The sequence below is a fragment of the Lupinus angustifolius genome, chromosome LG11, assembly GCF_001865875.1.
Source record: "Lupinus angustifolius cultivar Tanjil chromosome LG11, LupAngTanjil_v1.0, whole genome shotgun sequence".
Classification (NCBI taxonomy): Eukaryota; Viridiplantae; Streptophyta; class Magnoliopsida; order Fabales; family Fabaceae; genus Lupinus; species Lupinus angustifolius.
The window spans coordinates 29,826,717-29,842,338 of NC_032019.1; the positions used below are offsets into that span (position 1 = coordinate 29,826,717).

The 15,622-nt window shown below is 36.7% G+C and overlaps 1 long non-coding RNA gene across 1 annotated transcript in view; it reads left to right on the plus strand.

Moving 5' to 3' along the window:
• Nucleotides 1–14,329, plus strand: part of LOC109360184 — a 21,026-nt gene extending 6,697 nt beyond the window's left edge. Inside the window, exon 3 of the long non-coding RNA XR_002109132.1 lies at nucleotides 14,318–14,329. This is a non-coding gene — a long non-coding RNA (uncharacterized LOC109360184). The remainder of the gene's footprint in view (nucleotides 1–14,317) is intronic.

A 15,622-nucleotide genomic window follows, 5' to 3' on the forward strand; every position in this document is an offset into this window, starting at 1 on the left:
TAGGTGTATTTTAGCCACTGATACCTAACAGTTTCAACATATGGCTCAACTTCGTCAGCATTATGTAAAACATATAAGTGAGCTTGCTCCAATTCGGTTCTTATTATAGTCAATATTTCATTCCTAGTAATACCTTCACCAAATATATATTTTTGCATATCGAGGCTTTGGAATGCCCATGAAATCACCATCGGTAAGGTATCCAGTACAAAAATCAAGAGCTTCTTCAACAACATATTGCTCGAAAATACAACCCTCTGGTCTTGATCAGTTCTTCACATACCCTTTTAATGTCTTAATATAACGCTCAAAGGGGTACATCCATCTCATATAGGAAGGGCCACATAGTTGTGTCTATCGAACAAGATGATTGCTTAGATGAACCGCTATGCCAAAAAAAGAAGGAGGAAAATACATTTCAAGCTCACACATAGTCAAAATAATTTGTCTTTGCAATGCACGTAATTTCTCAAGGTCAATCACTTTGCTACAAATTGCCTTGAAGAAGAAGCATAACCTAGTTATGGTTCCTCGAACTTTTTAGGTAGAATTGACCGTATTCGAATAGGCAAGAAATGCTCCATAAGTACATGACAATCATGGGACTTAAGACCTTTTAACTTGAGGTCTTTCATTGATACGGTGTTCTGAATGTTGGAAGAGTACCTTCTGGAATTTTCTCCTTCCTCGATAAAGTATAAGCTGCTGGAGGTAAAAATATATGTTTTCCCTTCATTATCGGCCCCAAGGAGACTTTCAAACACATTGTTTTCAATATGCATAACATCGAGGAAATGTCTTACATATAATGAACTCCAATATGGCAATTCAAAGAAGATTAACCTTTTCTTCCACCCAGTTGTGACAATTTATTATGTAAAAGGTTTACCAAAGTTAGTACTCAAACCCTTTAACTTTTAAAATAATTGGCCACCTGTCAATGGCAAAGGAGCACGACCTTCTTCATTGTTTCCATCAAATGCTTTTCTCCATCATCGATAGTCATGATCTGAAGGCAAAAATCTATTATTTCCAAGGAAGACATTCATAGTATAGTTTTCCAACCTCATTGAATGAGTATTGTCTTCACATACAGGACATGCAAAATGTTCTCTTGTACTATATCTAGACAGATTACCATATGCAGGAAAATCACTGATTGTGCCAATAACAAAACCCTCAAGACGAAGCTTTCTTCCCTATACGCATCATATACATTTATACATGTCTCCCACATTTGCTTCAAGTCTTCAATTAATGGAGCCAAATATATGTCTATGTCATTTCCTGGTTGTTTAGGTCTAGAAATTAACATAGATAACATTACAAAGCTTCATGCATAGAGAAGGAGGTAGGTTGTCTATCACCAACATCATTGGCCATGTACTGTGGGAGCAACTTTGAACACTATGTGGGTTAATTCCACCCATTGACACTACAAGGCATAGATTTCTTGATTCTTGACCAAAACTAGGATAATCGTGATCAATTTTTCTCCATTGAAGAGAATTTGCAGGATGCCGAAGCTTGTCATCTTTAATCCTTTCTCCATCATGCCATGTCGACTTCTTTACATCTTTGGCATTTCTAAACATACGCTTGAATCTTGCTTTGATGGGAAAATACCATCCAACCATTTTGGGAATTGTGTCTTCCTTCTCATATCGTAATGCATTACATTTAGGAGACAACGTTAATGAAACTTACTCATTAAAAAAATAAAATGCAATCATTTTCACAAGCATGTATCATAGTGTAGTCCATGCCTATGGAGCGTAATATTTGTTTTGCATCATAGGTGCGAGAAAGAAGCACATTATCTTCCAGCAACATATCCTCAGAAGTGCAAGCAAGTCAGTGAAACTCTTATCGGCCCATCCATTAAAATATTTAAACTTATACAACCCTGAAGATCGTCTTTATATGCATTTGTGTAGTTGTCTTTCATGTGCATCTCATCATCACAATCCATAACGTCTCTCGTCTCACTATGTCTTGTCTAACATGTGTAACTTTGATCAATACCGTGACACACTAAATGAACTTTTAACTTATTTGGAGTAATTCGGTTTGAGTAACAACATCTTAAGCAAAGACATACAATTCTATTAGGTTTTTCAGCATTCTCAATTGCAAACCTCACAAATGATTTCACTCCTTCTTCATACTCATTCATCAATCGAATGACACTCATCCATTTTCTATTAAGAAAAAAATATAATGAGCATAAATCCCTAAAGCTTGGAGTTAAGCTCACCAAGAAGAGCAAATGCATTATTATGTAATTAGAAATGGGGGAACCTTAACTCATAATGTAAGCTAAATGAGTCGGAACTCGGAAACCCCAAATCAATACAAGCTAAATGAGTGAAATCACTTTTACTCATTTATAAGGAAAATATTTGTAAATCAATACAAACTAAATATAATGTAATTAAAAAGGCAAATAACTATATGAAAAACTCACTTTCAATTCGGTGTTGAATGCGTGAATGACGGTTTTGAATTTAAACGAGTGAAGGATTTTCGAAATCGGTGTTGAATGATTTTTGTGTAAAATGAGGGAATGATTTTTAGTATTAAATGAGGGAATGATTATGAGGTTGAATGATGTTCGAGGTTGATTTTGAGAGTAAATACGTTTTGCTACCGAGTAAATGAGTGTTGAGATTGTTGATGAATGTGTGAGAATACGGGAACATTTTAATATTTTAGGCTCTTATAGTATCTTCAACAACGCATAATTACGATGTTGTTGTCAATGATACAAAATCAGCAGTGCATAGTGAAGATGGAGCAGTCAATGATACCTAATCAACAACACAATCTTAAAGAAATGCCGTGGAAGAACTCCCCATTCAAATATAAAGAAGGTAAGTATTCCACAATGCAATCTTAAGGAAACGTTATGAAAGATATAATAATTTTTTTACTAATTCATTTTTTTTAATGAAATTCAAATTAGTAATTACATTATGACATCCAATTAATGATAATCAATTAAATATACAAAACAATTAATAATGACAATAAATAACATTCAAATAATTAATCGATTAAGCACTATGTTAAGCGATTAAGTGTAGAGGAAATAGTTTTGTTGATCATATCGACAATGCTTCTTACCGAATGCGTTGTTGTATAGCTAACAGAGAATAGATGAGAGATAAGTATTTAACAATGCTTTTTCGTGAATGCGCTTATGAATGTAACGTAATCAACAACGTTTTTTTTTAACAATGCGCTGTTGTATGGTTATAACAACAATGTATTCACACAAAAAAAAAAACGTTTTTGAAGACCATTATTCCTAATTCTACACAGTTACACATACAACAAAAAATAACCTGAATGCATACAGAAACAAAACATAACAACAAAATGAATGTATGAGCACAACTGAATTTATATATTGAACATTAATTACATTGTAATGTTTATATTGAATTGAATTCCCTAAGCTACAATTTGTGTTACTTTAATTGAATTATATTAATTACATAGACCAAATCATATACATTACTGATAGAATAGGATATTAGTATCCTTCCTTTACTGTAATTAGCTAATTAGTATGATACAATAGGATATTAGTATATTTCCTTTCCTGTAATTAGCTAATTAGTTTCCTGTAATTATGTTGTGCATAATTAGATAGTTGACTTTTGTGATATTGCTTTTGTATTTATATCAATTGCCAATGAATGAGAAATCAGAAATTCAAATCATCTTACATGGTATCACGACCTAACTACTGATCCTATATTGCTTCCGCCTTTCTCCTTCCAACGTTGGCATCCTCCTCCCTTCCTTGGGTCTTCCCGCCGGCCTTTCTCCCTTTTTCTCACAACACCGCTCCTAGCTGTACCAGAGTCTGTCGCCCCGCTATCTCCAACAGCCGCGCCGCACCATGCAGCACCACTCCTAGCCGTGCCAGCGTTCGCCGCACCACTGTCTAACACAGCCGCGCAAGCACCTGCAAGCACGCCCTTCTACTCTGTGTCTTCTCTTGCATTATGTCTTCCCCAAGCACCACCTCTGGTTCGTCTTCCTCTTCGGCAAAATCTGATTTTCATCCTGCACTTGTTGTTACCAACATCAGGAATAGCATCCCCTTCAAGCTAGAGATGGAGAAGGACCACTACAATATGTGGGCTGATATTTTTGAGGTTCATGCACGTGCCACCCGGGTCCTTCACCACATCATTCCTCAACCCGGTAAAGAACGTCCTGCTCAAACCGATCCTGATCATGAAATTTGGACAACCCTTGATTCGATGGTTCTTCAATGGATCTATTCCACTATTTCCCTTGACATTATCCAAACAATTATGTAGAAATTGTCTACTGCTATGGCTGCTTGGAATCGTATAGCTGATATTTTTTAGGACAATCAGAATTCCCGTGCTGTTGCTCTTGAGCAGGACTTCTCATCCACTCGCATGGAGGATTTCCCGAATGCAACTGCCTATTGTCAGCGTCTCAAACAACTTTCTGATCAGTTGAAGAATGTCGGTGCTCCGGTCAGCAGTCATCGCTTGGTCCTTCAGCTTGTCTCCAGTCTGTCTGAACCTTATATGGTTGTTGCTACTTTGATCTGCCAGAGCAACCCCTTGCCTTCCTTCTTCCAGGCTCGCTCCATGCTCACCTTGGAGGAATCCGGCTTGGCAAAAATGCAAAGCACTGCCTCTCATACAGCTTTGCACACTACTGCGTCCAGGGACCCCGATGACTCTTCTCAACAACGCTCCAATTGTCGCGCCAACAACCGCTCTGGATCCAACCACAATCGCAGTAATCAGGGCCGCTATAGTGGGCGTGATCAGCGCAGTGGCTCCCGGTACAATGGTACCTCTGGTTCCTCGGCTGCAGCTCCCTCACCGCCATGGCAACCACCTCCACATGCTTCTTGGAATCCCTGGGGTTGGACTCCCCCCTTGGGCTATGCCTCCATGTCCTTGTCCCTCATCTCAATGGACTCGACCCACCGGTACTCCGAGGCAACCATGCATCCTAGGTACACGTCCTCAAGCTCACACCGCTACAGCTAGCCACGAACCCACTAACATTGCCACTACTATGCACACCATGTCACTCACTCCTCCAGACAACACTTGGTACATGGACACTGGCGCCTCATCACACGTTGCTGCATCACAAGGTAATCTCTCGTCTTATTCTACTTTGAGTCATTTAAATCAGAAACTGATTGTTGGTAGTGGTCAGGGTATTCCAATTCAGGGCGCCGGTCACACAACCATACCTACCTCAAACCACCACAAACATCTCAACCTTAACCATGTCTTGCACACACCACATATTATTAAAAATTTAATTTCTGTGCGACAACTCACTACTGACAATCATGTTTCTATTTCATTTGATCCTTTTGGGTTCTCGGTCGCTGACTTCAAGACGGGGATCCCTCTTCTGCGATGTGATAGTGTTGGCGACCTCTATCCAGTTACCCATCCTACTCATTTTGCTGGTCTTGCTCGTGGTGTCTGGCATAGTCGTCTTGGCCATCCTAGTTCTTCTGCTTTAAAATTTCTTCATAGGCATAAGTTCATTGCATGTGAACATTTAAATTCGACAACACTTTGTGATTCTTGTGTTTTTGGAAAACAAGTTAAATTACCTTTTGATTCATCCATGAATGCTACTTTGATGCCGTTTGATATTTTACATAGTGATATTTGGACATCACCTGTTTTAAGTTCTTCTGGTCATCTTTATTATGTCTTATTTTTGGATGATTACTCAGATTTCCTATGGACTTTTCCTTTAGGTAACAAATCTCAAGTTTTTGAATTGTTCACCGTTCTCACTAATCAAATTCAAACACAATTTGCGCAAAAAGTTAAATGTTTACAATGCGACAACGGCCGGGAATACGATAATGCGCTATTTCATAAATATTATGCTGCTAATGGTCTTATTTTTAGTTTATCTTGCCCTCACACATCTTCTCAAAATGGCAAAGCGGAACGCACAATACGCACTATTAACAATATGATCCGTACTCTTCTAGCGCATTCCTCTGTTCCTCTCTCATTTTGGCATCATGCTCTTCCAATGGCACTTATCTCCTTAATATCCTTCCCCGGAAAGCCTTGTCGAATCAATCTCCTACTCAACTCCTATATCATCGAGATCCTACCTACACACACCTTCGTGTTTTTGGTTGTCTTTGTTATCCACTGCATCCTTCCAATAGCATCAACAAACTTCAATCACGCTCAACTCCGTGTGTCTTCTTAGGGTATCCACAGAATCACAGATGTTATAAATGTTTTGATTTGTCGCACAGAAAGGTCGACATTGCCCGATGTGTCATTTTTGATGAGACCCACTTTCCCTTCAAACACATGACATCACTACCCACCTCTGCCTATGATTGTTTCACTGATGACATACATCCCTCCATAATTCATCACTGAACCACTTCTCCACTTGACTCACGCCCCACGCCACCAACAAGCCTCCCTTGTCCCTCGAATCATCCTGATACCTCTCTGCCACCTACATCACTAGCCCAGCCTACTCCTCCTACTCGGACCATGGCCACCCGTAGCATGACAGGTATTTCCAAACCCAAAATGCTTTTTAACCTTTCACTTACCATTGATAATTCCCCATTTCCCCCCTTCCCAAAAACCTAAACTTGCCTTGTCGGACCCAAAGTGGAAATCCGCCATGCAGTCTGAATTTAATTTTCTTATTAAAAATAATACGTGGGATTTGGTTCCTCGACCTTGCGATGCTAATGTTATTCGATGCATGTGGATTTTTCGGCATAAAAAGAAATCTAATGGTTGTTGTGAGTGTTATAAGGCTCGTCTTGTAGGTGATGGCAGGTCTCAAATTGTAGGTGTGGATTGTGCTGAGACTTTCAGTCCTGTGGTGAAACCGACGACAATTCGCACAGTTCTCACCATTGCTCTCTCCAAATCTTGGCATATTCATCAGTTGGATATTCAGAATACATTCCTACATGGAGATCTTCTTGAGACTGTATACATGCATCAACCATTGGGTTTCAGTGAGTCTCGTCACCCTGATTATGTTTCTCGTCTACGCAAATCTCTCTATGGTCTGAAGCAAGCGCCTCGTGCTTGGTACCAGCGATTCGCTGACTATGTCTCTACCATTGGGTTCCAACATAGTGTATCAGATCACTCTCTCTTCATCCACCGGGGTGGTTCTAACATGGCATACATCCTTCTTTATGTTGATGACATCATTCTCATTACCTCTTCCAATGAATTTCGCAAATCTATCATGGCATTGCTTGCCTCTGAATTTGCTATGAAGGATCTAGGTCCTCTGAGTTACTTCCTGGGTATTGCAGTAACCAGCCACACAGGTGGTCTTTTCCTCAGTCAGAGCACCTATGCTAGTGAGATTATTGCTCGGGCAGGCATGACCTCTTGCAACTCTTCTGCTACTCCGGTTTACACCAAACAGAAGCTCAGTACCTCCTCCGGCACTCCATACGAGATTTCCACCACATATAGGAGTCTTGCAGGAGCTCTTCAGTATCTCACCTTCACACGCCCTAACATCTCTTACGCTGTTCAACAAATCTGCCTTCACATGCATGCTCCTTGCACTGACCACATGCTTGCATTGAAATGCATCCTCCGTTATGTTCAGGGCACCCTACATTATGGTTTACATCTCTATCCAACGCCCATTGAGAAATTTGTCTCTTACACTGATGCTGATTGGGGTGGATGTCCTGACACCCGACGCTCCACGTCTGGTTATTGTGTTTTTCTTGGTGACAACCTCATCTCCTGGTTTGCTAAGCGCTAACCTACCCTCTCTCGCTCCAGTGCCGAGGCTGAGTACAGGGGTGTTGCAAATGTTGTCTCTGAATCCTGTTGGCTCCGCAATCTTATCTTGGAGCTTCATTTTCCTCTTAATCAGGCTACTTTGGTATACTGTGACAATATTAGTGCTATTTACCTTTCTAGCAATCCAGTGCAGCATCAGCGTACAAAACATATTGAGATGGATATTCATTTTGTCCGAGAAAAAGTTGCTCGTGGTCAGGCACGCGTACTTCATGTTCCTTCCCGTCATCAGATTGCCGACATTTTCACCAAAGGCCTCCCTCGGGTTCTATTTGATGATTTCTGGACCAATCTAAGTGTCTATGAACCTCCCGCTTCGACTGCGGGGATATGATAGAATAGGATATTAATATCCTTCCTTTACTGTAATTAGCTAATTAGTATGATACAATAGGATATTAGTATATTTCCTTTCCTGTAATTAGCTAATTAGTTTCCTGTAATTATGATGTGCATAATTAGATTGTTGACTTTTGTGATATTGCTTTTGTATTTATATCAATTGCCAATGAATGAGAAATCAGCAATTCAAATTATCTTACAGTAAGGATTGAGCTTAATCATTTAATCAATTAGATAATATATATTTTGGTTCAAATTCCTAAATACATTTGAGCTAAATTATTTAATCGCTTTGATAAAATTTTGTCTAAGGTCTAAAGTTAATTGGTCAAAATTTATTCACATGCACATCTTACAATTACATTGAATTCCCTAAGCTACATTCTGTGCAAAACTAATCTACTATACATTTAGCTATGATTTGTCAACATAAATAAGTACAAAGTTTGACCATTGTTCTCTAATCTGGTTGACTTCGTCATGTGTATATTATTTGCCATCAATATTGATTGCATTAGTTAGCCATTGTTGAATGATCTCCTTCATGAATTTCAGCACGTAATAGCCGCAATCTACCTAGTTTGTTTTGCAAGGGGTCTACAATTAAAATGAAGTAAACATATAAGTATAACATTAGTTGGCCATTACACATATAATTATTTGAGATGATTTGTACTAATACCTTTAGACGAGTCCAACTGATTTTGGGATTTGGTATCTTGTTTCTAGCACGATTACAACTTATGTAAACTCTCATCGCACTAAACAATAGAAAATGTACTTAATTACTAAACAAAAAATGAAAGTGAAAGTGTAACTAAAAGTTTAAATGAGTAGTCCACTTACCTAGAAAACATGTCTTTCATAGCAGGGTAGTTGTTCATATCACCATGTGCCAATGAGTCAAAGTAGTATATTTCTTCATTGACCTGATTGATGGAAACCAAAACCCAATGATGCATAACAAAACATATGTACATGGTTAGAAAATATTAAGCACAACAAACGTACTAAATAAATAAATATAAAAGACAATTAAAAAATGCTCACCCGATATTAAAAGGTGCAAGAAATAAATATGCATATCCTTTATGATGGAGAAGATTATCTGTAATTCATTCTGTTTTTTCCTCAATCTCATTTTTGTCACCCGACACCAAAGCGGTAAGGTGTGGGGATATGAATATCACCTTTTCCTTATTTACCTTAATAAAATTTTCATACAAGTACCTAATACATATAACACTAATGTTAGTTAATTATAACACACTGTCATGCAAAAGTGATAAGTTAAGAAAACATAATTTACCTCATATATATACATACAGCAGTTGCACCTATACAATCACGTTTATATACATCCCGGACATCAGTGATGCCAAAGTATTCATCAATGTTATCCTCGTAGACTTCCTTGGAATTGATATAATTATCATATCATCTTCCAACTTGTGTACATGCTCCAACAGCTGAGTACCATAGTTGGTAGTATTCTTGGAGCTCACATCCCTAGTAGATAGCTTTGAGCTCACATCCCCGAAGATGGTTTAGACGTTTGGGTACTACTAGGGGTGGAATGTACCATTTCCTGAAATATTCAATAAAAAAACATATCAATTATATATCAATATATATATAATATGAGTGAGCATAAGGTGAAAAATCATACCTTAGGAGGAATTACTTGAACAAGGTCTACTGGCCAAGCCACAACAGTGCCTACAGTCCCACCAACTGTGAAGATATCCTCTTCGAGAGGAATTGGCAGCAACACATTATCATCGATTGCAATGTCAATCAGGATCTTCACATGATGGCATGGGATACGTCCATTATGCAGCATAGCATCGGTCGACTTGTGCACTTTCCCAACACCCACTACTCGGCTAGTTGGGGTATCCAGGACAAGTTTACAAGAACTAATTTCCTGTACGTAAGTTAAAACATATAATAAGTTAACGACTAAATTAAAATAAGTTAACTAAATTACCTCAGGAATGGGAATCAGAATGGGAATGTTGTAAGGTACATGTGTGCAACTCTCATTGATAGTTGAAGGAAAAGTACCAGCATTTCTTGCTAATCGTTGCCACTCAGCTTCCTTCATCTTCATTCGTAGAACCGTTGCATGAGGCCATCTATTTGATTTTGAACCTAGCTCATTTGCGCTTTGGTTGCACGCTTTGGATGAGGTACAAATGTTCACTGGCTAACCCCAAATCATGCACCTCGGATACGGCCAGGGTAGATAGGCAGTCCTAGTGCCTTATCAAGTATTATGTGGCTATCCGGGTTTGCCTCCTTTTCTTTTAGGGCAATCTGACAAATCAAGAAAAAAAGATAATGTTAATTAATCACATTTTGATAAATAAAGTATGAAAATTAAGTACAATTAAAAAATAAGCACTTACAACACGTCTTGCCGCTTCCTGAACTTTCTAATTATCGATGACATCATCCTTGTTCTTACGAGCACCCACCTATAGAACATCGAGTTCTACTCTATGTGGAGTCATAGGTGTATCACTTTTGTTTTCCAACTAACAAAACATAACCAATAATAATGTAATTAGATATATATGCATACAAAACATAACCAATAATGTACTTACAAATTAACAATACTTACAATTTTTCCCTCGATTCCTCTATTCCCCACTCGAGAAGCTCGGTATGGATATAAAGGCTTGGATGCCCTCTTGCGGTTTTCATTACTTAATTTCTGAAACAATAAACAACTTTAATATCAGCAATCATATATATATACAAAACATATATACAAAAGTCAATACAAAGAATATGATTTTACCAAGAAAGACTCGTCTTGTGTGTGTAGTGTGACAAAAGTCTTCCAATCCTCTTCATCAACGATATTTGCATATTTAGTTGGAGGTTTTAGGTTGACATTGCCATCAGCATATTTGAGTAATTTTCCAGCATCAGTTTGGAATTGTCGGAGACCCTTGCCAGCCAATTTAAGGATATAGTCCTTATGCTCCTCACCAACATCAAAAGTTGACTGAAATAAAAACACATATGCATTATATATTGCATGAAAACAGATGCATATATGTACATTGCATGAAAACGTAACACATATACGTACATTGCATGAAAAACACAAAAACTAAAAAAATAAACTTTTTGTTATTTCATTCCAAATAGGCTCCTTCACAGTATTCTCTACATCACTCCATTTGATGAATGTTAGCTTCTGATTCTGCCTAACAACAACACCAATGTAAGTCATTCCACGTGGCCTTTTGAGTTTAATGGTTGGCCTTTTGAGTTCCATTGAACTTCTATCTTCACATCCTTACTTCTTGACCGAATGACATTCTTCATGGAAGTCATTCCACGTGGAGGTCATTTTTGAGCAACGATTTACTTGTCTTGTGGAGTCAGTGTAGTTTCGTCACCACTGTGAGAACCATGATCGCCACTTTGAGAAGCCATTAATGAAGTTTTTTGAGGTTTTTTGTGAGTATGAGGGTTTGCTGAGAGTATGAGGATTTCTTGTCGATTAAGTTTGAGTGCATAGAGGGAATGATTCATGTTTTAGATATTTAAATTGTATTACCAATTTAACAGCCCATATTAAAAGTAGCATTGTTGAATAGACATCCTCAACAGCGCATACTAAAAGTAGCATTGTTGTATTGACATCTTCAATAGCGCATGTTAAGTATTACACAGTTGTTGTGTATCCAGCTGTTTACTACTTATTTTCATTAACACATCTTCAACAGCGCATTCTAAACGTAGCGTTGTTATATTAACATCTTCAACATTGCATATTAAGGATTCGTTGTTGTTATGTTAACAATTCAAAAGCGCATATTAACAGTAGCATTGTACTATTGACATCTTCCACAATGCATATTAAGGATTGCTCTGTTATTGTGTATCTAGCTGTTTACTACTTGTTTTCATTAACACATCAACAATGCTACCGATATGTAGTTTTGTTGAATAGAATCTAATTGACAGTGCTGTCTTAATTATGCGCTCTTAAACTGAAGTCATTTTCCAAATTAACAGCGTATTCGTAGTTATGCGCTGTTAAATTAACATTTTATGTAACATGAAAATAATTATACAATATGAATTAACGTTAATTAAGATGAAGTTCCCATGAAGTAGATTACAATATAATTGTGTTTATTAATACGAACCTGGAAAAATATTAAACATTACATTGTGTTAATTTGTTTTTGTATTTATTAAGTATTGTTAATTTGTTTATTGTGTTTAATTTATTAATAATGAACATCAAAAGTATTAAATAAAATAACCATCCAAATAATCAACAAAAAATAGAAATTAACATCCAAAATAATTGTTTTATTATTCTTTTAGAGAGGCAAAATACATTATAATGAACTAAATGATTTGGTACATGCGAATATAATAAACTAAATGAGAAGAATACAAGGGAAATGATTTCAATGAAGGAAATAATTTTTTCCTCGACTCATCTATACAAATATTCATCTCACGCAAATCTTGTATAACAACCACTTTCTTTCTGAAATCTGGGCCGGTTTTGAAAATTGAAGAACTCAATGAATTAAAGTCAATATTTTATAAATTAAATCTTCCTCTAATGATCTGAAAGATTTGCAGATTAATATTGTCCAAAAACATTTCTTCGACTCCTCTACACAAATCTTGTATAACAGTTCGTCGATTTCCTTTTAAAATCTGGGTCCTTTTGCCATGAAGGAAATCAATGAACTTAATGAATTGTAGATGAAGAAAAATAATTCATTAATCATTTTCCTTTTATTTCCTTTCAATTGAAAGAGATCAATGAACTAAATCTTCATCTCATGCAAATCTTGTATGACAGCCACCTTCTTTCTGAAATCTGGGTCTTTTTGCAAAATCAAAAGTTGTTAAAGACCTACTTGACATGATTCTGAAATAGAAACACAATTTTTTCCTCGACTCCTCTATACAAACTTGGGTCCTTTTTCTCTTGCTCACTCTCTGCAGTATTGCTCTCCTTTTTACTACTTTGTGCTTTCTTCCTCCTATCTTCATGAACATACTCTTATAGAAACACATACTCTTACTAATGAAATAGAACACTGAGTGAACCACAATATTTATAGATGAACAACCATTAATATTTCAACAAACAAAGAGACGCATAACGTACCACTCAACCCTTAATATTTCAACAACCAAGAAATGCACAACCACTAAACCATTAATATTTCAACAAACGAAGAGATGCATATAACTTCCACCATTAATATCGCGGAAGTTTAAAAAGTCGTAAAACATCAAGATAGCATAATTAAGAAAGCGCGATTAGTATGTCATCTTCGACAACGCTTCCTTAGTTATGCGTTGTTGCATGTATTAACGTCAACAACGCTTTCTATCAAATGTGTTGTTAAACATAAATCATTCAAGCCAACACTAACGTTACTGATGTTCAACAGCGTTTTGTCATGAATGCATTGTTGAAGTTACACAAATTGACAACGCCTGTTTTATTATGCCATGTTGATGTTATTCCGCCTCATTTTCAATAGCGTCGTTCAAAATTGCGCTGTTGAATGATCGATGTTTATTATGATATCTGGCGTATATATGTATCTTATTGATGAATAATATAAAGCATTCTACATAACCCATTTCCTCTCTGCATTTTTTTGTTACATAATCAACAAATTGGTATCAGAGCTATATCTTGAGGGATATGTGAGAACAAACACAAACGCAAACCAAAACCAAACACAACCAAAACGTTTTCCCTATTACCTTCTATTGGCTAAAATTGTCAAAAGGAATTCAGAAGTAGTATCTATTGCATTTTCACCTCCAGTGTTTACTGGAAAAAATTATCAAATATGGGCTGTTAGAATGGATGCTTTATTGGATGTTATTTATCTATGGGACGCCATTGAAAAATAATGTTATTCCAACTCTTCCACACAATCCAACTGTTACACAAATTAAAAATGAGAAGAAGATGAAGCAAATAAAGTGCAAAACAAGAGCATGTCTATATGCAGCTATTTCACCTACCATTTTTAACAAAATAATGACACTGAAAACAACCTGTGAAATCTGGAATTTTTTAAAGCAAGAATATGAGGGAGATGAAAGTGTCAAAGGGATGCAAGTGATGAATTTGATCTGAGAATTTTGAAATGCAAAGGATGAGAGATTCAGAAACAAGTAAGAAGTACTCTGATAAAGTTCTAGCCATTGCCAACAATGTAAGACTTCTTCGTACTGAATTTTCTGATTCTAGAATAGTTCAAAATATTTTAGTTACACTTCATGAAAAATATGAAGCTGCAATTTCATCTCTGGAAATATCTAAGGATTTGTCAAGCATCACCTTGGAAGAAGTGTTGAATGCATTATGAGCACATGAACAAATGAGGCTTATGAGGCGAGAAGGACTAGTGAAGAGTGCTTTCCAAACCAAATTACGAAACAAAAATGGTTGGAATGACAAAAAAAGGAGGTGAAATAACAACTATAAAACTGCAGGTTCTGCAAATAATAAATACAATAACCAAAGTAGCAACAATGAAGTCTTTCCACCTTGTTCCAAGTGCAAAAAAAATTAATCATCCACAAAACAGATGTTGGTGGAGGCATGATGCAAGATGTTATAAATGTGGCCAGTTAGGGAACGTGAAAAAATATGCAAGTTTCAACAACAACAAGGAGAAGCTAAGACTGTTGATGATCAACCAAAAGAAGAGCAATTGTTCGCAGTATCATGCTTTGACGCTATTAGTTCTATAGAAAGTTGGCTCATTGATAGTGGTTGTACAAACCACATGACTTATGATTGAGAGCTCTTCAAAGAGCTTGACAAAATTGCTATTTCCAAAAGTCAAAATTGGAAATGAGGCATATATTGCAATAAAAGGCAAGTGAACAATTGCAATTAAAAGTTACACAAGTTTGAAATTAATTCATGATGTCTTATATGTTCTTGAAATCAATCAAAATTATTAAGTATTCATTAGTTGATGGAGAAAGACTTTAAGATTTTGTTTGAAGACAAAACTAAATGATTAAAGATTCAGAAGGTAGAGAGGTGTTAAAAGTTCAAATGAAAGGCAAAAGCTTTATCTTGGATTTGATAAAAGACGAGCAAGTTGCAGCACACAAAGAAGACACAGAAACAAAGTCTCCTACATGTATTGTTCGCCGATATGGGAAACAAACAAGGCTTCTTTTTCCGGGAAAAAAGACATGGAAGGCTACACATAAGCTGTAACTGATACTTACAAATGTTGGAGGACCTATGAGTACATCATCAGATGTTGCATGATATGAAGAAGCTACAACTGACCAGAAATTGATAGATGCAATGAACGAGGAGCTCATGATGATTAAAAAAACCAGACATGTGAGTTAGTAGAGATGTCTAAACATAAGAA